Genomic DNA, 23821 nt, shown 5'->3' with positions numbered 1-23821 from the left:
TATTTTGGACAATGGTTACAAAGCTGCTCAATTGGAAAAGAATAGACTCATCACCAAATGTTATTGGGAAAACTGGATGTCCACATACACTACAATGAAGGTGGATCCCTACATCATACCATATAAAAAGCTCAACTCAAAATGGATCACAGACCTAAATATAAGAACTAGAATCACAAAACTCTTAGAAGAAAATATAGGGAAACATTTTCAGGACATTCTGTCTGCCTGAATTCATAGACTTTTACACCCAAAGCATGAGCAACAAAAGAAAAAATTGCTAAATGGAATCTCATCAACATTAAAAACTTTTGTGCATCAAAGAATGTTATCATGGAATTCAAAGGCAATCTATAGAATGGGAGAAACTATTTGGAACCCACATAACAAACAAGGATTTAATATCCAGAATATATAAAGAAACCATACAACTCAACATTAAAAATATAGCAAACCAAGTAAAACTGAGCAAAAGACTTAAATAGTCATTTCTCCAAAGAATATATACAAATGGTTAAAAAGCACATGAATGTATGCTCAACATTCTTAACTAAAAGAGTAATAGAAATCAAAAAGTGTAATAATATAGCATTTTAACCTCATTAGAATGGCTACTATACAATAAAACAGGGTGGGCAATGATGGCTCAGTGGCAGAGTTCTCGCCTGCCATGCTGGAGACCTGTGTTCTATTTCCAGTGCCTGCCCATGCAAAATAAATAAATAAATAAATAAATAAATAAATAAATAAATAAATAAATAAATAAAACAGAAAATACAAGTGATGGAAAAGATGTGAAGAAAGGGAAACAGTCATTTATTGCAGGTAGAAATGTAAAGTTGCCCAGCTACTGTGGATGACATTTTGATGCTTCCTCAGAAAGTTAAGTATGGAATCAACATCTGACCTTGTAATCCTAAATAGTTGAAAGGAGGGCCACAGTCAGATATTTGCACACCAATGTTCATAGCGGTAATATTCATAATTCTATGGAAGCAACCTAAGTATCTGTATGTTGGTGAATGGATTAGCAAAATGTATTCCATACATTTAATGGAATATTATTCAGTCATAAAAAGGAATGCAGTTCTGACACATGTGAAAACATTTATGAACATTGAGACATCATCTTGACTGAAATAAGCCGGACACAAAAAACAAATATTTTGTGATCTTACTTATATTAAATAATTAGAATAAAAAAATTCATTAAGTTACTAGAATATAAGTTACCAGGTGCCAGGGTGGAGTAGGGAATGGGGCATTAATACTTAAATTTTACAGAATTTTATTTGGGGTGATGGAAAATTTTGGTAATGGATGATGGTGTGTGTTAGTACATTATGCATATAATCGATAGTACTGACTTATGTATTTGAATGCAGTCTAAAGGGGCAATTTTATGTAGTATGTATCTTATAATAAAAATTTACAAATACATAAGACTGTACAACATCATCAGGTAACCCTAATTTAAATATGACTATAAATAATAGTGCAGTTTTTATCAAAGTCTTTCATAAAATTTTAACAAATATGTCACACTAATGCAAGTTGTCAATAATAAGGATATACATAGGAAGTTTGTATTTTCTGTATGATTTTTCTATAAACCTACAAATTCTCTAAAAAATAAGCAGCACTAAAGAAAAAATACAAATTAGAGCAGAAATCAATGAAATCGTAAATAGGAAAACAATAGAGAAAATCAATGAATCAAAAGCTGGTTCTTTGAAAATATCAATAAAGTTGATAGACCTCCAACCAGGCTATATTAGTTTGTTAAAGCTGCTGGAATGCAATATACCAGAAATGGTTTAGCATTTATAAAGGGAATTTATTAAGTTGTAAGTTTACAATTCTAAGGTTATAAAAATGTCCAAACTAAGGCATCTAGAGAAAGATACCTTGAGTCAAGAAAGGATGATGGGTTTAGAGCACCTTTGTCAGCTGTGAAGGCACCTGCTGGCCTCTTTGGCTTCTGGTTTCAAACAGCTTCTCTGGGGGGCATTTACTTTCTGCATCTCTAAATGTCTGGGACTCATGTTAGCGCTGAGTTTTCTCCAAAATGTTTTCCCTTTTAAAAGACTCCTGTAAACTAATCAAGACCTACCTTGAATGAGAAGTGTCACAACTCCATCTAATCAAAAGGCCACACCCACACTGGGTGTGTCATGTCTCCATGGAAACAATATTGAATCAGGACTAGAAGAACAAGGCTTTTCTGGGGGTACATAACAATTTCAAACCAGCACACAGGCTAAACAAGAAAAAAAGAGGGTGGCTCAAATTAATAACAGAAATAAAAGAAGAAACACCAACAATGATCCAACAGAAATGAAAAGGATAATGAAGGAATACTATGAACATCTCTATGTGCACAAATTTGATAAGTTAAATGATGTGGAAAATTTCCTTGAAAGACATAGCTTAAAAAACTCAATAGATAATATGAACAAGACTGTATCTGTTAAATAAATTGAATCAACAAAAATAATCTTTCAAAGCAAAAGCACCAGGTAAAGCCAGTTTCACACATGAATTGTAACAAATTTGTATAGAAGAAATAATACAAGTTTTCTGTGATAGTTTCTATAAAATAGAAGTGGAAATCATTCATAACTCATTTTGTGAGGCCCTTACCCAAATCCAAAGACATTGCAAGAATTTAAAATTAATTTAAAATTACAAATTCATATCTTTTGTGAACACATGCTAAAATTCTCAAGATAATATGAGCAAATAGAATTCAAAAGTATATAGAATGAGTTAAACACCACAAACAAGTGGTAACATGCTTCATTCTACATTTGAAAATCAATTAAAGTAATCCATCACATCAACATCCTAAGGATGAAATATCATGTAATCATATCCATAAATTCATAAAAGTATTTAAAAATACCCAAAACCCATTGATGAAAAAAAATCTCATAAAACCTGGACCAGAGGGGAATTTCTTCAACTTTATAAAGAACATCTACAAAAGCTCTCCAACAACATAATTTTCAATGGTGAGAAACTAGATTCTTTCCCCCTAAAATCATGGACAAGATTAGTATGTCCACTCTCACCACTGTTATTCAACATCATAGCTTAAGTCCTAGCATGTGTATTGAGACATGAATATTAAATAAAAGATATAGGAAGAAATTGAAGTGTAATTTTTTGCAGATGATATAATTGTCTAATGTAGAAAATCCCAAAAAATTAATTTTAAAAACCCTCTTGAAACTAAAATGAGATTTTAGTAAGTTTCTGGGATGCATAGTTAATAAACAAAATCAGTTGCTTTCCTATATGCCAGCAATGAACAATTGAAACTAGAAATTAAAGACACAGTATCAGGGGTGCAAGGGTAATTCAGTGGCAGAATTCTTGCCTGCCATGTGAGAGACTTGGGTTCGATTTTTGGCCCATGCAATCCCCCTCCAAAAAAATTCAACAAATGGTGCTGCGGTAATGGGATAGTCACATGGAAAAACAATGAAATGTTATCCCTACTATACACCATACAAAAAAAAAAACCCAACCCAGTACCATTTACATTAGCATAAAAATGAAATATTTAGATATAAACCTAACAAAATATATGTAAGATCTTTGTGATTATTACTAGAAAGCTCTGAAAAAAGAGATCAAAGAAGATCTAAATAAAAGGAAAAATATTCCATGTTCATGGATGAGAAGACTCACTGTTATTAAGATGTAAATTTTCCCAGATTGATCTATAGTTTCAACACAAGCACAATCAATATCCTTGCAAGGTATTTTCTGAATAGTGACAAAGTAACTCTGAAAGTTTTACAGAAAGGCAAAAGACCCAGAAATAACCAACACAATACTGAAGAATAATAAAATCAAAGGACTGAATTCCTCAACTTTAACACCTACCCTAAAGCTACAGTGATGAAGATAGGGTGGTATTGATAAAAGAATGGACAGTTCAAAGCAACAGACTAGAGAGTCCAGAAATGGACCTGACTGTATAGCCCATTGATCTTTGAAAATGAACAAGCCAATCCATCGAAAGAAGGATAGTGTTTTCAATAAATGGGGCCAGAAAAACTGAAAGCAACATGCAAAAATAATGAATCTAGACAAAATCTTTATACCTCTCACAAAAATGAACTCAAAAGGGATTATAGACCTAAAAGCAGAAAGTATAGATAAAAAATTTCTAGAAGATAACATAGCTGAAAATATAGCTGACCTTAAGTTTGTTGGCCACTTCTTAAGTAAAACACCAAAAGTGTGATCCTTGAAAGAATATATTGAACAGATGGGCTTCATTAAATTTAAAAATTTCTGCTCTGTGAAAGATTTTAAGAGAGGAAAAGACAAGTCATAGAATGGGAGAAAATGCTGACAAAACACCTGTCTGAAAAATGCAATACATACAAAATATGAAAGGAAATCTTGAAATTCAACAATAAGAAAACAAAGCTCATTTTAAAAACGGGAAAAATATCTGAACAGACATCTCATCAAAGAAGATATACAGATGACAATAAGCATATGAAAATATAAACAAATCATATGCTATTAGGAAATCACAAATTAAAACAATAATGTGAAACAACTACACACCTATTAGAATGGCTAAAAACCTGGGCGGGCCACGGTGGCTCAGCAGGTAAGAATGCTTGCCTGCCAAGCCTGAGGACCCGGGTTTGATTCCCGGTACCTGCCCATGTTAAAAAACAAAAAAAAGAATGACTAAAATCCCAAACAATGACAACATCAAATCATGGCAAGGATGTGGAAGAGCAAGAATTCTTATCCATTATTGATGGGAATTAAAAATGAGACAGCCATTTTATTTTATTTTTAGTGCAATTATATTGAAATATATTCATGTATATAATCACCCAAAATGTATAATCAATGGTTCACAGTACTATCATATAGTTGTGTATTCATCTCTACATTCAATTTTTGAACATTTTAACTACTCCAAAAAAAAAAAAAATAAGAGTAAGAACAAAAACCAAAATAAAAAAGAGCCCCGAGAACATCCCACACCCCTTATCCCCAGTATTATTTATTTATTTTGTCTTTATTTTCTTACTCGTCTGTCTGTATACTGGATAAAGGGAATATCAGTTACAGGGCTTTCACAATCACACGGCCACACCTTACAAGCTGTATAGTTCTATAATCATCTTAATGAATCTATGTGACTGTATTACTGTTGAACAGTTTCAGATATTTCCTTCTAACAATTCTACTACACTAAAAACTAAAAAAGGTATACCTATATAATCCATAAGAATAACATCCAGAATCTTCTTGACTCTGTTTGAAATGTCTCAGCCACTGAAACTTTACTTTGATTCATTTTTCTTCATTTCTCTTCCCCCTTTTGGTCAAGAACTCTTTCTCAATCCCATGATGCCAGTTTTAGGCTGATCCCCGGTGTCATATCCCATGTTTCTAGGGAGAGTTACCCCCTGTGAGTCATACCCCACATTAGAAGGAGGACAGTGAGTCTTATTTACAGAATTGGCTTCCAGATAGGGAGCACATCTGAGCAAAAAGGAGGTCCGCTGGGGTGACTCTTAGGCATAATTATAAGTAGGCTTAACTTCTCCTTTACAGGAGTAAGATTCATAAGGGTCAGCCCCATAATTGAGATGCATCCATTTAAAATCAGTTTGGTAGATTCTTACAAAGTTAAATTTAGGCTTACTATGTGATCCATCAATTGCACTCCTAGGTATTTACTCAAATGAGTTCAAAGCAGATGTTCACACAAAAATCTGCACAAAAATGTTTACAGCAACTTTCTTTATAACTGATGAAAATTGGAAGTAATCAAGATGTTTTTAATGGACAAAAGGATAATAAACCAGTGTATATCCATACAATGGAATATTATTCAGTGATAAAAAATGTGGTATTAAGCTATGAAAAGGCGGGGAACACACTTAAATGCATATTGTTAAGTGAAAAGAAGTTGATCTGAAAATTTGGTATAGTGTGGTTCTAACTGTATGACATTCTAGAAAATGCACCACTATAGAGATAGTAAAAAGGTAAATGTTTGCCAGGAATTAAAAAGTAAAGAGGGGATGGATGAATAGGTAGAGCATAAGGAAAATTTAGGGCAGTGATTCTATTCAATTTGATACTATATTGGTAGATACATGTCATTACACATTTCTCAAAATCCATAAGAAAGAATAACAAAATAGTGAATCCCAATGTAAACTATGGACTTCACTTAATGTTAATGTGTTGGAGAAGGCTCTCTGAAGGTTCGAGCCATTGGCTGTTGGCCGAGGGCATGAGTATAGGAACACCATGCTCGGCTGATGTGGAAAACCGTTGAAGCAAATGCTCTCAAGGACGCTGACTCAAGAGACTGAAGAGACCTGAATAGAAAGAATTTTGATAAGAAATAAACAGTTACTGAAACAAGGAGCTGAGAAACAAACTTTGTAGCTTTGCAGGCATGACAGATATTCAAAAATAATCTTGCTTTGATTATACTCCCTTAAAGCATCTCTCATGTAAGAACACAATAAATATGTGAATGTCAGTTTATTCAGGGCTATTGCTCTTGCTCCTGATGAGCTTGAGTCCCCTGACCCCACTTAACTAACTTCTTGCGTCTGTTGCTTCTTAATTCTATGCGGCACTCCTTCTTCTCCCCTGTTCTCCAGAGAAATCCTGGCATTAATGTATCAATGTCAGTTCATCAATTTTAACAAAGGTACCACACTAGTGCAAGATATTGATAATAGGGAAGCTGTACAGTATTTGAGGGAACCTGAAGCACATGGAAACTCTATTTTCTGTACAACCCCTTATGTAAACTTAAAACTGCTCAAAAAGTAAAATCTATTAAAGGCAATCAATCCCCAAATGTTACATTATGTATGATCCCATTTATATAACATTCATGGTATGACAAAACTATAGAAATGGAGAAGAAATTAGTGGTTGTCAAGCATTAAAGAGGAGGTTGGATGGAAGGATGTGTGTATGAGTATAAAAGGGCAATCTGAGTGATCCTTATTATGTTGAAAATGTCCTAATTTTAACCATAACTATATTAATACCCTGGTTGTGATACTGCTTTATTATATTTCAATATGTTACCATTGGAGAAACTGTGTAAGGTGTGCATGGATGTCCCTCTGTATTATTTCTTACAACTGATCGTGACTCTACAATAACTTCAAAATAAAATGTTTAATTAAAAACAAACAATGGGCAGGCAACTGTGGCTCAGTGGCAGAGTTCTCACCTGCCATGCTGGAGATCTGGGTTCAAAGAAAAAAAATTGCAATCCTATGGTATTAAACTTGCCTTCCAGTTTTGAATAATTAAAAATATATATAAAATGTGAAAAATATTTTCAGACATTTTACAACACACAGATCATGCCTTATCCTTGAGAAAATTAAAACAACTTATGTGAACCCAATGCCTTTTGACTGTGTGCCTGAGGTCACTTTCCAGTGAGTGGCACAGGAAGGGCTACCCAAGAAAAACATGCTCATTTTTATGAGTTAGGAGACAGCTATAAGTGCTTTGTGAGGCCAGGCTAGCTGCAATTTTAAAGGAAGAAGACTGGAAAGGAGGAAGATGCATGGAAAAAGAGCTCTAATATATGCATGTGGGTACCTTTAATGATTTTAGCATAATAACAAGCTGTACATTGTGAGATGAATATCCATGAGTTTGGTCAAAGAATGACTGTTGCTGAACAATCTTCAGAGTTCAACTATATATGCAAGGTATTTGCATCATGACTAGCCAGACAGGAGAGGACTCTTCACTTCTGGAAATTTCATTATAGCTCCCTTGGCAGGGATAAACCAGTTGTACACAATAAACTGCAATAGACCTGCCCTATCATATCTTAAATTTACTCTGAAAAAGATCAAGGTAACCTACAAGAACCTTAACTGTCTCCTCAAACAAAATTCAGACTCTCAAAAACAAAACATAATGTATATCATCCAATAAAAAGGTATGAGAAATACAAAGAAGCAGAAAATTGTGACCTATAACCAGGAGAAAATTCAGCCAATAGAAACAGATACAGAAAGAACTGAAATGATAGAACCAGGAGATAAATCCTTTAAAACATCTACTACAAATATATTCAAGGGTTTAGAGAAATGGAAGATATTAAAAGAATAAAAATGAAATTTCTAGAGCTAAAAATACAATAGCTGGAAAGCAATACTCACTGAACGAACTTAATAGCAGATTAGCTACTGCAGAAGAAAAGATTAGTGAAGTAGCAGTCATAGAAATATAAATTATCTGCACTGAAGCACAAAGAGAGAAGGTGAAAAATTAAGAGTCTCAGAATCCTGTAAGTAATATGTAGAGATTTAAAGTATGTGTAATTGGAGTCACAAAGTTAGCTGAAAAAAAATAATGGCCAAAAATTTCCTAAATTACACGAAGAATATGAACTTTCAATCCAAGGAAATTAGATAAAATGTACATGCTACAAATATAAATACTTCAATTAAGATCATAGAGTGTATGACTGGATAAAAAAAACTCAATTATATGCTGCATACAAGAAATTCACTCTATAAGGACACAGTTTAACATGAAAAGGATTGAAAAATATATAATATGCAAACGCTATCATGAGAAATCCTAAGAAACCTGTAATGGCTATATCAATATCAGGCAAAGTAAACTTCAGCATAGAACATATTTTCAAAAATAAAGAGATAAAACCGTAAGAAGATAAAATCAGCGAGAAAATGTAATGACCCTAAATCAGTAAGAATAAAAGACTAGAAAAGCATTAGTAACCACACTGACCTAGTTGACATTCATAGGACAATTCATTCTCCAATAGAAAAATGTGCATCATAGTCAAGTGCATATGGAAATTTTTCAAAGATATATAATATGGTTGGCAGTAAGAAAAGGCTTGATAAATTTGAAAAGATAGAAATTATTCACACTTTGTTTTATAAACACAAGGAAATTAAAAATGAGAATCAATGGCAGAAAAACATTAGGAAAATCCCCAAACATTTGGAAATTAAACAACACATTTTTAAATAACTCATGGTTCAAAGATGAAATCACAAAGGAAATTAGGCAATGTTTTGAATAAAAATGAAAACAACTTAAAATTTGTGAAATATAGTTAAAGTGGAGTGTATAAGTATATTTAAAGCTTGAAATGTTTATATCTGAATAAAAATGAAAGGTACAAAAAAAATCTGTATTCCCACCCTTAAATGCCATAAATGGAAAAGCAAATTAAACTGAAAGTAATTAAAAGAAAGGAAAAATTTTAAAGCTGAAATGACAGACTAGGGAATGAACAAAGAATAGAGGGAAAGCAAAAGATGGTTCTTTGAGTAGGCCTATAAAATTGAAAAAGCTTAAGCTAATTGATTAAGAAAAAAATCAGTTAACACCATATCAGGAATGGAAGAGTGGCATCACTATAGACATTGAAAGGATGCAGTAGTATTATCACCTAGTTTATGCCAGTAACTATGACAACTTAGATGAAATGATACATTTCCTGAAAGTCGGAGATTATCACTGGAACAAGAATAAAATAATTGGAGAGTCCTCTATCTATTGAATAAATGAAAGATGTAATTATAGACCATTCCACAAAGAAAATTTGAGGCCCAGATGGTTTCATTAGTGACCTTTATCAAATATTTAAGGAATCATGTCACTAACCTTCCACAAAGTCTTTCAGAACATATTAGAGGAGAAAACAATTTCCAACGTGTTTTATGAAGCTAAAATTATCCAGACAACAAAATTAGACAAAGACATTACAAGGAAAGAAAACTACAGATCAAGATTTGTAAGGAACAAGCATAAAAAAGTTCCTTATAAAATTTTAGCAAATCTGATTCAGTAATATATTAAAAGGATAATATATCATAACTAAATGGTCTTATCCCAGGAACATGAGATAAGTTTAGTATTTGAAAATAAATATATTTCACTATCCTGACAGAATAAAGAGAAAAAAACATAAATGGAGAAAGTGAATTTGATAACATTTAATAACTATTTCTGATAAGGACTCCCAGAAAACTAGGAACAGAGAAAGAACTTCTTCTACCTGATAAAAGGTGCCTACCAGAAAGCAAAACAAACAAACAAAAAAACAAGACAAAAACCTATAGTGAATGATAAACTTAATGGTGAAACATAGAACACTTTCACTTTAACTTTGAAAACAGGTTAAGGAAATCCACTCTTACCATTTATATTCAGCATTGTACTGGAACTAAGAAAAATAATTCTAGGCTCAGATTGGAAATGAAGTGAAGTGTATTTGTTTTGCAAATGACATGATCATGTTGATAGAAAATCCTAAGGAACCTAAGAAAGAAACTAAAAATAGCAAGGTAACCTAGTAAGCATGTGGCATACAAGGTTAACAGACAAAAAGTTAATTGCATTACCATATACAAGTGATGAACAATTGGAAAAGAAAAGAAAAAATATATATATCTTTAAATAGAATTGCATAATCAGTGTAGAGAAATTAAAGAATGCAAAATAAATGGAGAGGAGTGGTGCATAGCTCAGGGGCAGAATTCTTGCCTACCACATAGGAGACCCGGGTTTGATTACTGGCTCATGCACTTCCCCAAAAAACAAACAAGCAAGCAAGCAAACAAACAAAAAAACAATCAAACAAAAATTCAACAAATGTTGCTGCAATAACAGGATACTCACATGGAAAAAGAATGAAATGTGACCACACCATACAGCATACAAAAATAAAGAAAGAAATAAGAAATTTACCATTCACATGTACATTATAAGTCTCAATTATTGTTACAGATGTCAATTCTCCTCAAATTGGTCTATAAATTTTGCAGAATTACATTAGCCAAAATAATTTTGTAAAAGAGGAAAAAAACTGGAGGACTCACAGTACCTTATTTCAAATCTTATTATAAAGCTACAGTTTTTAAGACTGTGAGGTATAAATCAAATAGATCTACAAAACACAAAAGAGTTTAGAAAAAGATCCACACATATATGATGAAGTGATTTTCAACAAAGGTTAATTCAATTGGGAGAAAGGTAGCCTTTTCAGTAAATTAATAATGCTAAAACAACTGAATATTCATATGGAAAAATATTGAACTTTACCTCACACCATACACCAAAATAAACTCAAAAGTGATCATATATCTAATTGTCAAAACTAAAAGTATAGACTTCTAAATGAAAATATAGGATAAAATCTTTGTGACCTTGGGATTGGCAAAAAAAAAAAAAATTCTTAGAGAGGACACAAAAAAGCACTAGCTATAAAATAATAAAATATAAATTGGACTTCATCAAATTTTAAAACTTCTGCTCCTTCAAATATAACAATAAGAAAATAAAAAGGTAAGATCCTGACTGAGGAAATATTAATTTAAAAATATTTTTATTGAGAACTATGCATACACATTCAATCCAACCATACTACACAGTCAGTGGCTCGCAATATCATCACATAGTTGTGTATTCTTCACAGTGATAATTTTTTGAACAATTGCATCACTTCTGAAAAAGAAATAAAAATAAAAAAATAACTCATCCATCCCATACCACTTACCCCTCCCTCTCGTTCACCCACAGTATTTCAGTCTACTCAATTTTTATGATTCATCTGACTTTATTATTTATTTATTTTTTATTCTCATTTCATTTCACTTACCTGTCCATACCCTGGATAAAAGAAGCATCAGACACTGGGTTTTCACCATCACACAGTCACACTGTAAAAGCTATATTTTTACACAGTCTTCTTCAAGAATGAAGGCCACTGGAACACAGTTCAACAGTTTCAGGTGTGTCCTTCTAACCACTCCAATACACTATAAACTTAAAAAGGATATCTATATAATGTGTAAGATTAACCTCCAGGATAACCTCTCAACTCTGAAATCTCTCAGCCACTTAGACTGTATTTTGTCTCATTTCTCTCTTTTCCCTTTTGGTAAAGAAGGCTTTCTAATTCCCATGATGCCAGGTCCTGGCTCAACCCTGAGAGTCAGGTTCCACACTGACATGGAAATTTACAACCCTGGGAGTCGTGTCCCATGTACGGGGTAGGGCAGTGAGTTCACCTGCCAAATTGGCTTAGAGAGAGAGGCCACATCTGAGCAAAAAAGAGGTTCTCTGAGGGTGACTGTTAAGCAAAATTTTCAGCAAGCATAGTTTCTCCTTTTCAGGAATAAACTTCTTTACAGTGATCCCTAAGATTGAGGGCTCAGGTTATTAGATTCGTTGTTCCCACTGCTTGTGAGAATATCAGGAATTCACCAGATGGGGAAGATGAATATTTCCTCCTTTCTCTCCAGTTCCCCAAGGGGACTTTGCAAATCCTTTTTTATTTTCTGCACAAATTACTCTGGGATATATTCAGGTTTCACACTTACCTGTAAAAAAACAAGCTCTCATGCCTTATTCAGGATTCCATGTAATTATAGGGTTCAAGTAAACTGACCATACAAGTTGGATTAGATAATGTGTTACCAAAAATATAAATTTTGCACCAAGTAAACATCTCCCCATTTGGTCTCACACAGAGGATGAAGTTTGAAAATATGGGCCATATCATCGTTTACCCAGTATCCTGATTTACCTTAGTCCTATCCAGATCAGCTTAATTCATATCTCTAGACATAGTGTGATCACTTTTTCAGCTTTTTAAACAGTTGCTGAATTGGATATGCTGACTTTCATGGCTTCAGTGCTCTAACTCTGATTCCCTGGTGTCACATAAATACCTGAATTTCAGGGAATGGCCAGGTAATATACAAATAGCTCAGTATCTCAGAATTTAGAACTATCAGTTGCAACTTGTAAATATATGTGACTGCTGTAAGAGCTTACAATCTAGAAATTTCACAGTAGGTACAAACATGATAATCCATGCTCTCAACTTCAATTCTCAGAGTTTGGATTTTATAGTTAATTCATATGAGTGAGACACAGTAATATTTATCTTTCTGTTTCTGACATTTTATTCATCATACTGTCCTTAATGTTCATTCACCTGGTTGCATGCTTCACAACTTCATTCCTTTTTGCAGCCACTTAGTAGTGCATTGTGTGTAAAATCACAGATCCCCCATCCATTCCTCAGTCGTTGTATCATCAGGACACAATCATCCAGTGTGAATCATGTACAGTTGTGCCATAAACACCAGTGTACAAATGTCCATTTGTGTCGCTGCTATCATTTCCTCCAGGTATATATCTAGCAACAGGATTAAAATTTAATATGTCAACTTCATCCCTAGCCTCCTGTGGAACCAGCACACTGCTCAGAGGAGCTAAGCCTCTCAAACTCCTTACCAGTAGTGAATAGGTACATCTCATTCTCCACATTTTCTGTAGCACTTGTTTCTCTGTTCATTTAAAAGTTTTATTTGCATATCATGCAATCCAACCAAAGTAATTAGACAGGCCATCACCACAATAATCTATTTGAAGACTTCTTTCTATTCCACATAGAATCCATACCCTTCTCCCATGACCCCCACTTGCTGACATTTAGTTTTGGCATAATGTCTTTGCTATATTCAGTGGAAGCATATTACAATGTTACTATTGACTATAGACCCTAGCTTGTATTGACTGTACATTTTCCTATAAACCATATATTTTCAACCCATTGCAATGCTGATATTAATTTCTTCTCCCTCATGCAAAAGCATTTTTATATTTATACATTTAATCACCATAACTGTTCACTCTAGGCATTCCTAAGTTATGCCATCTCAGTTTTTATCCTCTATCTATTCTTCTCTTTTCATACATGCACTCAAACCTTCTTCCTCAACTGTAGTTACATTCTGCTTCATTCAGTTTACTTAATAATTGTGTTACCACCAGGTAATATTGTCCTATCCATTTCTGAATTTTCACAATCAGTCCTTTTGCACAATCTATATTTCATCAGCACTGAATGACAATCTCTACCCTCTTTCTATCTCCTGATACCCTGCAATTTTAATTTTAACTCTGAAAGTTCACTTATTCATATTACTTCATTTAGGTGAGACCACACAATATTTTTCTTTTTGTTTCTGGCTAATTTCAATCAGCATAATATCCTCAAGTTCCATCCACATTGTTACATGCTTCATGAATAGATTCTGTCTTACAGCTGCATAATATTCCATTCCATGTATATACCACAGCTTGTTTAGCCACTCCTCTGTTGATGGACATTTGGGCTGCTTCCATCTCTTGGCAATAATAAATAATGCTGCTATAATCATCCGGGTGCAAATATACATTTTGTCTTTATTTTCAATTTCTTTGACTATGTACCTAGTAATGGGATTGCTAGATCACACAGCAATTCCATACTTAGCTTCCTGTGAAAATGCCAAACTACTTTCCAGACAGGTTGTACCATTTTAAATTCCCACCAATAGTGGATAAGTAGGTCTCTTTCTCCACATTCTCTCAGCACTTGTGATTTTCTGCTTTTTTGATAATGGCCATCCTAGTGGGTGTGAAATGATATCTCTTTGTAGTTTTGATTTGCATTTCCCTGAAAGCTTATGAAGTTGAACATCTTTTCATGGGCATTTTAGCCATTTGTATTTCCTCTTTTGGGAAGCGTCTTTTCACATCTTTGCCCATTTTTTACTTGTGTTGTTTGTCTTTTTGGATTGTGTGTCATTTTGTCGTTGAATAGAGCATTCTCTTTGCATATTCTGGATTCTAAAACCTTATCTGATATGTTGTTTCCAAATATTTTCCCCCATTATTTAGGTTGTATTTTTACTTTCTTGACGAAGTTCTTTGGCACACAAAAGTGTTTAATTTTGAGAAGATCTCATTCATCAATTTATTTTTTCAATGCTCATACTTTGAGTGTAAGGTCTAGGAAACTACCTATATTACAAGAGTTATAAGGTAGTTTCCTACATATTTTTCTAACAGTTTTATGGTTTTAACTCTAATGTTTTGGTCTGTGATCCATTTTGAGTTAATTTTTGTACAAGGTGTGATATATGGATCCTCTTTCATTCTCTTGCATATTCATATCCAGTTCTCCAAACACCATTTATTGAAGAGGCTGCTCTGTCTCAGGTGGTTTGACTTGATGGTCTTATCAGAGATCAATTGTCCATAGATGAGTTGGTTTATTTCTTAACATTCAATTTAATTCCATTTGTCAGTACATCTATCTTTATGCCAGGACCATGCTATTTTGACTACTGTAGTTTCCTAATAAGATTCAAAGTGAGGTAGTGTGAGACCGTCCACCTCATTTATCTTTTTCAAGATATTTTTTAGCTATTCCGGACCCTCTGCCCTTCCAAATAAATTTGTTTGTTGGTTTTTCTATTTCTGCAATTAAGTTGTTGGGATTTTCATTGGTATTGCATTGTATCTATAAATCAATTTGGGTAGAATTGACCTCTTAACTATATATAGTCTTCCAATTCATGAATACAGTATGCCTTTCCATTGATTTATGTCTTCCATGGTTCCTTTGAATAATTTCTTGCAGTTTTTGGTGTACAAGTCTTTTGTATCCTTAGTTAAATTTGTTCCTTAATATTTGATTCTTTTGGTTGCTATTGCATGTGAATTTTTTTCTTGATTTCCTCCTCAGATTGGTCATCACTAGTGTATAGAAACACTGGTGAATTTTGTAGTTGATCTTGTACCCTGCCACTTTGTGTACTCATTTAGTAGCTCTTGTAGCTTTGTTTAGCTTTCTTGGGATTTTTGACATATAGTATCATGTAATCTGCAAAAAGTGAGAGATTTACTTCTTCCTTTCCAATTTGAATGTTGTTTATATCTTTTCTTGTCTAATTTCTCTGGCTAGATCTTTCATCACTAGGAGGAATAACAGTGCACATCCTTATCTTGTTCTTGACCTTAGAGGGAAAGCTTTCACTCTTTTCCAATGGAGGATGGTGTTAGCTGTGGGTTTTTCATATATTTCTTTTATTATGTTAAGGAAGTTTCTTTCTATTCCTATCCTTTCGAGTGTTCTCATTAAGAAAAGATGTTGAATTTTGTCAAATGTCTTTTGTGCATCAATTGAGATCATCATGTGGTTTTTCCCTGTGGTTTATTGATGCAGTGTATTACATTAATTGAGTTTCTTGTGTTGAAACAGCCCCACATACTTGGAATAATTGCCAATTGGTCAACATGCATAATTATTTTAATGTGGTGCTGGATTTGAGTTGCACATATTTTGTTGAGGATTTTTGCATCTATATTCACTAAAGGGACTGGTCTGTAACTTTTTTTTCCTGTAGATTAGGGTGATTTTGGCTTCATAGGGTGAGTTAGTTAGCTTTCCTTCCTCTTCAATTTTTTGAACTGTTTGAGCAAGATTGGTACTAATTCTTTCTTGAATGCTTTGTAGAATACACATGTAAAGCAATCTGGTTTGGGACTTTTCTTTTTTGGAAGCTTCTTGATGACTGATTCAATATCTTTACTTGTGATTGTTTTGTTGAGGTCATCTTTTTCTTCTCAAGTCAATGTTGGTTGTTCATGCCTTTCAAGAAAGTTGTTCATTTCACCTACATTGTCTAGTTTATTAGCATATAGTTGCTCATAGTATCCTCTTATTACCTCCTTTATTTCTGCAGGGTCAGTCATTATGCCTCCTCTCCCATTTATGATTTTATTTATTTGCATCCTTTCTGTTTTTCTATTTTTTGTCAGCCTACCTAAGAGTTCAGGACAGACCATAATTGTAACTGACTTGATGAGATTTTGCTGTTTCTAACTTTGTATTTTATTTGTATTGTTAATGGTTTAAGGCTTTCTGACATTGTTATGGAAAGAATGTGTTTTGAATATGAAAAGAGCATGTCTTTTTGGGGTTCAGAGGGTGGAATGTGCTGGTTTAAATCTGTGGTGGACCCCAGAAAAGCCATGTTCTTTAATTCTCATTCAATATTGCTGGGTGGGAACATTTTGATTTTTCCCATGGAGATGTGACCTACCCAATTGTGGGTGGTAACTTTTGATTAGATGATTTCCATGGAGGTATGTCTCGACCTACTGAAGATGAAGTTGCTTACTGGAATCCTTTAAAAGAGGAAACATTTTGGAGAGAGATCCTTTTTGTAGAGTCATGAGAAAGCCAGAAGAAGTTGCTATATTCACCATATGTCCTTCCAGCTGAGAGATAAATATTGAACATCATTGGCCTTCTTGAACCAAGGTATCTTTCTCTGGATGCCTTAAATTGGACATTTCTATAGACTTGCTATAATTGGGACATTTTCTCAGTCTTATAACTGGAAACTATCAACTTATTAAATTTCCCTTTTAAAAAGCCATTCCATTTCTGGTATATTGCATTCACGCAGCTAACAAGCTAGAACACCTAGTACGACTCATTATTTTTTGGTGGTGTGTAAGCATTTGATTTACTTATTTAGTTTATTCTGGAAGTTGTTTTAAGTCTTTTGCCTAGGGATTTCTTGTGGTTTTGTTCTCTATCTGTTCTTTTGACATTCTGTTGAACTTATTCTAGACCCCCAGCATAAGTTCTGTTGAACTGATCAGAATTTTTCACCTCTTGTTTTTCTGATACTTTCCCTGCCTATATGGAGCCTTTTTTGAGAAGGTTCTTCTTAGATATCATTTATTCCAGTCAGATTTTCCCAGAACAGACAGGCCCACATCTGTGCTATTCCTTTCCTGCCAAGCATATGGTGCTTTTCTGCTGGAAGCTTCCCACCAGCTTCAATTCATGCAGTGCCTTTTACTTCAGCAGACTCTCCATGCCAGACCCCACTCCTTGGGGTTGCCAATCAAGAGCTTGTGTTGGTACATGGGTCTATGTATCTCCAGGCTCTGTGCTCTCCATTTTCTTGGGTTTCATCCCTTTTCCAGTATTTTGTGCTGTCCAATACAAAAAACCTCTTTTTTTTTTTTCCATCAGCCCCATCCCTTCTCTGCTGGGCCAAAAAATTCTAGTTCCAAATTAATTAATTTTGATAATTCATTCTGCATTTGGAAGCTGGTTGAGCTAAACCCTTGCTACTAGTAGTCTGTTTCTTTTCCCCTCTGGGAAACAGCCTTCCATTCCCATGGGGTGGGGCACCAGTCTCCATGGCTTGGGAGACTTACATTTCTGTGTGGGATCTCAGTCATTCTACCTGGTTCAGACTGATGTACATTTTCCAGTCACTGATGTTTCATAAGCAGTTGTTCTCTACTGTTCCTGGCTACTTACTAGCTGCTCTGAAGGATGAACTAAATTTCACATCTCACTATACAACCATCTTGCGTTGCTTTTCTGGAAATATTCTTTATAGAAATAACTGACAAATAACTAGTTTCCAGAATATTTAAATAACATTTATAATTCAATACTAAGAAGAAAATAACTCATTACAATGAGCCAAAATCTTTGAACAGTCATACGAGTGGCAGCTAAGCACATTAAAAGCCTCTCAACATCATTAATTTTAGGAAACTGCAAATTAAACTACAATATGTTACAATTCCACAGTCAGTGAAGTGGCTAAAATGAAAGGCCCACAAATGCTAGTGAGGACGTGAACAGCCAAACTTTCCTATATTGTTGATAGGAATAGAGAATGCTATAACCACTTTGGAAATCAATCTGATAGTTTCTCATAAATTTAACATACACCTATCATATGACCCATTCTCTTCCTAAGTATTTATTTACACAACAGAAATACATACATGTAAAACGTATTATACAAAAATGTTAATAACAGCTTTATTCACAATAACCCAAAATGTAAAACAAGGCAGAGGTCCATCAACAGGTGAGTGGATAAACAAATTGTGTTATGCACACAATGGAATATTACTTTTTCATCAATAAAAAGAAACAACTGTTAATACACAAAAAAGTATGGATAAATCTCAGATGCATGATGAGTAAAAGAAGCCAGACAGAAAATGATTCATACTCCATGGCTTCATTTACTTTACATAAAATTGTAGAACACCCAAAACTAATCTTCACTAAGGGAAATTAGATCTGTGGTTGCTTGGGTTAGTGAAGAGGATGGGGGAGGGTGTTATTGACTGCAAAAAGATATGGAGAGTACTTTTAGGGATGAATTAAAGGTTCTTGATAGAAATGATGGTTAAAGGGATGTGGGCATTTTCAAACATTAATTTAAATGTACAATCAAAATGTGTGCATTTTATTTTATGAAAATTTTTATCCAAGTAAGGTTGATTTAGAAAGAAGATAATCTAAATAATGCTAAAACAGAAAGCACTGTTATGTTTTCAAAATATACTGGTTATTTTGGAGATTCTGCATTGGTTTCCTAGGGAGCAGATCCTCTCTCTTATTCTCAGGTTGGGCATCACTGAAGAGAGGATAACCTCAAATGGAAAATCTATTCATCTATTTTTGAGAACCTATGTATGCTGTACATATTTGCATATACCATCTAAATTGTGGACATTAATAGAAAAGAAAACAAGGTTATCTGATAGAGAAAGATACTATTATGTTAATATTTTGACTTTTTGTGTCAGATCAGTAATATTCACAGTAAAGATTTTTTCCCTTTAGAGGTTGTTTACTTAATGCAGAATCTTGACCTAAAATGCTTCCTCAATGTCATTAATGCTAACTTCATTTTATTTTGGTGCTAGGGGATGCATACATAGACCTGAATAATGACTAATCACTAGTGACTAAGTTCTCCATACTTGCATATTATTTCTTTGGTAAATGAAATTTGGCATTTTGTCTTCTTTCTAGATTTGCATCAGTCACTGATTACATCACTTCTGTGCTAACACTTTGTAGGTATTAGTTGTACTTTCCCATTTCAAGGATACCCCAAATGTTGGAAATTCCATGTTAGAGGATATTTTTCTACATGTGAACTTGCTAATAACTTTATATAAATGCCTAGTACATATACCTTTGGTCTGAAACTCAGAGTAGATATGCTATAACTTGTATCATGATCAGTGATTTTAGTCCCTCTCTTTTTTTCCTCTAAATTTTATCATTAGTTTTAAAGACAAAAAAAATAACCACCCCATGAGATTGTCACTTTAAAATTGATGAACGCTTTTTCCTTATTTCTGTACAAATGTTAGATTGTCAAACAAGGAGACACTACCCTCTCCTATTGCATTTGCTTAAGTTCCCTGTTCTATACTGGTTATATAGTTTAGATTCAAGTAAGAGATCTTTTTTCCTCACTAATCATAAAAACTGTGTAATTATGAAAATATTATATTTCTCAGATCATTTACAACTATTTCCAAATAATTGTCTTTTTGCAGAAAGATATCTATAAACTTCGGTATTAATGTTACTATTTTAAGCAATTTTATAAAAGCAGACTCTTTTTTTTGGTAATTGCAGGCTCCAGAAATTTAACCCAGATCTCCAGTATGGCAGGTGAGAAGTCTGCCACTGAGCCACCATTGCCCACCCCAAAGTAGACATTTTGAGAACATTAAAAATTGAAAACTTTTTATTCTATGAAAATTTCAGTTAAATTTAAAAACTGTCAAATACTATCTGGAATTAATAAATACTAGAAAGTATGAGACAACACATTAATCTTTAATAGTGTATATGTTAAGTAAGGAAGACATTTTATTTAAGAAGATATTAAATGCAATGCAATTACAAAGGCATTCTGCAAAGCTGAACTAAAAATAGTAGCAATTTGTTTCCTAAATAGACTTACAAAAATTAAATTTTTATTACATGAAGCAGGAGAAAAAGGCACCATGACATGATAGAGAGTACATATTTAAAGAAGTGCATAATATTCTGATTTTAATTCATATTACAACCTTTTCATGAAGAGCAACTATCAACCTCTTAATTGAAGCAATGATAAATGAACTTAAATAATTTATTTGTATTCATTTTTATTGTGACCTATAGCTTTAGTAAACAGAATAAAACTCATTTTTCAGACAAATTTAGATAAAAGCCTTATGCCATTACAGACATGCTTATGAAAGTAGCCAGTAAAAATTACTACAAAGTAAAATTCTCACAAACACTCGGAACACCAAAAACACTATGAAATAATTTATAGAAAGAAACTTATAGGCCAAAATTAAAAAAAAAATGCCTGTGCATCAAAGGACAGCATCAACAAACTGAAAAGACAACCTACAGAATGGGAGACGGATTCACAAATCATAAACCTGATGAGGGTTTAGTATTCAGAAAATATAAAGAATTCCTATAACTTGACATAAAAAAAAATAGGCAATTCAATTAAAATATGGCCAAAGAACTTGAATAGACATTTCTTCAAAGATAATCTACAAATGGCCAACAGAACATGGAAAAATGTTCAACATGACTGGTCATTGGAAATATGCAAATCAAAAATGTAAAATAGAATTTCACACCCACAAGAATGGTTATACTGAATGAGAAAGACAATAATAAATGTTGGCAGAATATGGAGAAGTTAGAATCGTCATGCAATGTTGGTGGGAATGTAAAATTGTGCGGACCTGTTGAAAGCTATTTGGCAGTTATCCAATAAGTTAAACATAGAATTAAAATATGACCCAGGAATCCCACTCCTAGGAATATATCCAGATGAATAAAAAGCATGTCCACACCAAAAATTGCACATGAATGTTCATAGCAATATTATTCATAATAGTCTCAGAGTGGAAACAACACAAGTGCCCATTAACTGCTTAGTGGATAAACAAAATATAGTATAGTCATATAACAGAATATTATTCATCCATAAAAAGAAATACAGTAAAATTATACATGGTTCAATGTAGATGCATCTTGAAAACATGCTGAATGAATCATCCAAGATACAAAAGTTCACATATTATATGATTCCATTTATATGAAACATTCAGAATAGTAAATCTATAGAGACAAGTGTGTATTAGTGAGTGACTAAGGCTGGGGGTAAAAGGTAATGGGGAATGGCTTCTTGACCAATACTGAGTTTCCTTTTGTTGTGATGAAAATATCTTGGAACTAGATAGAAATGATATTTGCACAACACTGTGAATGTACTAAATAGCACTGAATTGCATATTTTAAATTGGTTAGCAGTTCATTTTATGCTATGAAAAATTTGCCTCAATAAAAGAAGATGGGAAAAAAGCTTACAGGAAGTCTTTTCATCATATTTGAAACCCAATAACTGAAATTGATTGGACACAAAAAATAATGTTCTTCTGGTAGTTCTGGTGATTAAACTAAATAAGTATAGTAAATTTTAGTCATGGATCTGTCACTATAGGTCTGTGTGATATATGACAAATCATTCTTTTTGTCTTGATAGTTTTATCTGTTAACTCCAAAGAATTGTAAGGATCAAATCACCTTCACTTATGTGAGTGATTGTATACATGTAGGGAAGGTGATATGGTGATCACCGTTCAAAGGGATGAGGATTGTGAAGAGCTTCAGGAGAAACTCCAACAAATCAACCCAATATATGGAAGATACAAAAGCTCCTTCAAATATAGTGAAGGAAGGAGAGGTGCAAATGAACATATATGTGAGCCTACATTTCTTTGAACAGAAACTTGGTAAGCTTGTTATTATCTGGAAAATGAGATTAGAGAGCATGAAAGTTGGAAGAAGCCTGAAGATTAGGGAAGGGTGGTGGAATGGTGGAAGATTGACGGAAAGGAATGCCGTAAGTATTCATATAATCTAAGAAAATACTTTGAGAGTTTGCTGAGGGTTCACTCAGAAATTATTTCTCCTGAATCTTCATTTTCACCATAAACTGCTTTGAGGGTCAAATGTTAGAATATATTTTCACCTTTGTCATTTCAATTGCTATTTTAATCAACATTCTCAGTATTCCTCATTTTAACTTGGTTAGTCAAGAGAGTAAGGGTAAAATCACCCCATGAAGAATTTGTTTTTTTAAACATGAGTTCAACTGTTACTTGGATCACTTATTTTCATTCTTCCTCTTCCCTCCCTTTTGGAAAATAGTGTTTGAAGTTTTCTATAAAAATTGCATATTGGTCTAGAGGTCTTTTACAGCAATGGTGCATTTATGGATCAAAGAACAACTAAATAAACACTTCCTTCTGATTTGAATGAATGCAGTCTCATTTTACTTTAAACTTGTGAAATGTGTTAGTCTTTCAAATAGCTTCTAGGTCCAAACCCAAAGGAGACTACATTTCAGTGACGAGTGACATGGCTAAAGTGTATATTCTTAAGTTTTTTTACTCAGAATTCTCACTGACGTTAATTGGAGATGTTTGCATGGACTGATTGCAGATCTTGGCACACTAAATAGTTTGTGGGATGATATAGGACACTTTGGGATGAAAAGTAAAAACACTAGAAATATTTTTGATATAGTATATTTCAAACAAATTGCAACCTGGAGCATTTTGCAAAGATCGGTTAGTAAAAGTTTAGCTAAATAATAAAAGTAGGAGAGAAAATTTAAGCAGAATCAAGAAAGGAATAGAAAGGAAATGCTTGAGCTGCACTGTAAAATAGTTGAATGTAAGTATAGATGAGTATTAGCAGAATTAATTATACACAAGTTTTATTGTATTAGATATTTATTTTGAGATAATCTTTAAAAATGTCAAATATTTCTATCTTTTTCAGATACATTGTGTGAAAAAAAATAAAATTCAACCTAAGTAATGACCTAAGTCACCCAAACAAGTTGAAAATTTTTATCTCTGCCTGCGTAGTCTAGAAAAAATCATAAGGATAATTTTGTTAAGAAACTTTCTAAATCTACTTCAAATTGAATTATACATTCAAACTCTAGTCAAGCAGGTACATTTTCAAACAATGAAATGAGTTTAGACAAACAAAATACATAATAAATTCTATGCC

This window comes from Tamandua tetradactyla, chromosome X (genome assembly GCF_023851605.1).
Source record: "Tamandua tetradactyla isolate mTamTet1 chromosome X, mTamTet1.pri, whole genome shotgun sequence".
Taxonomy (NCBI): Eukaryota; Metazoa; Chordata; class Mammalia; order Pilosa; family Myrmecophagidae; genus Tamandua; species Tamandua tetradactyla.
This window is presented reverse-complemented; position numbering follows the sequence as displayed.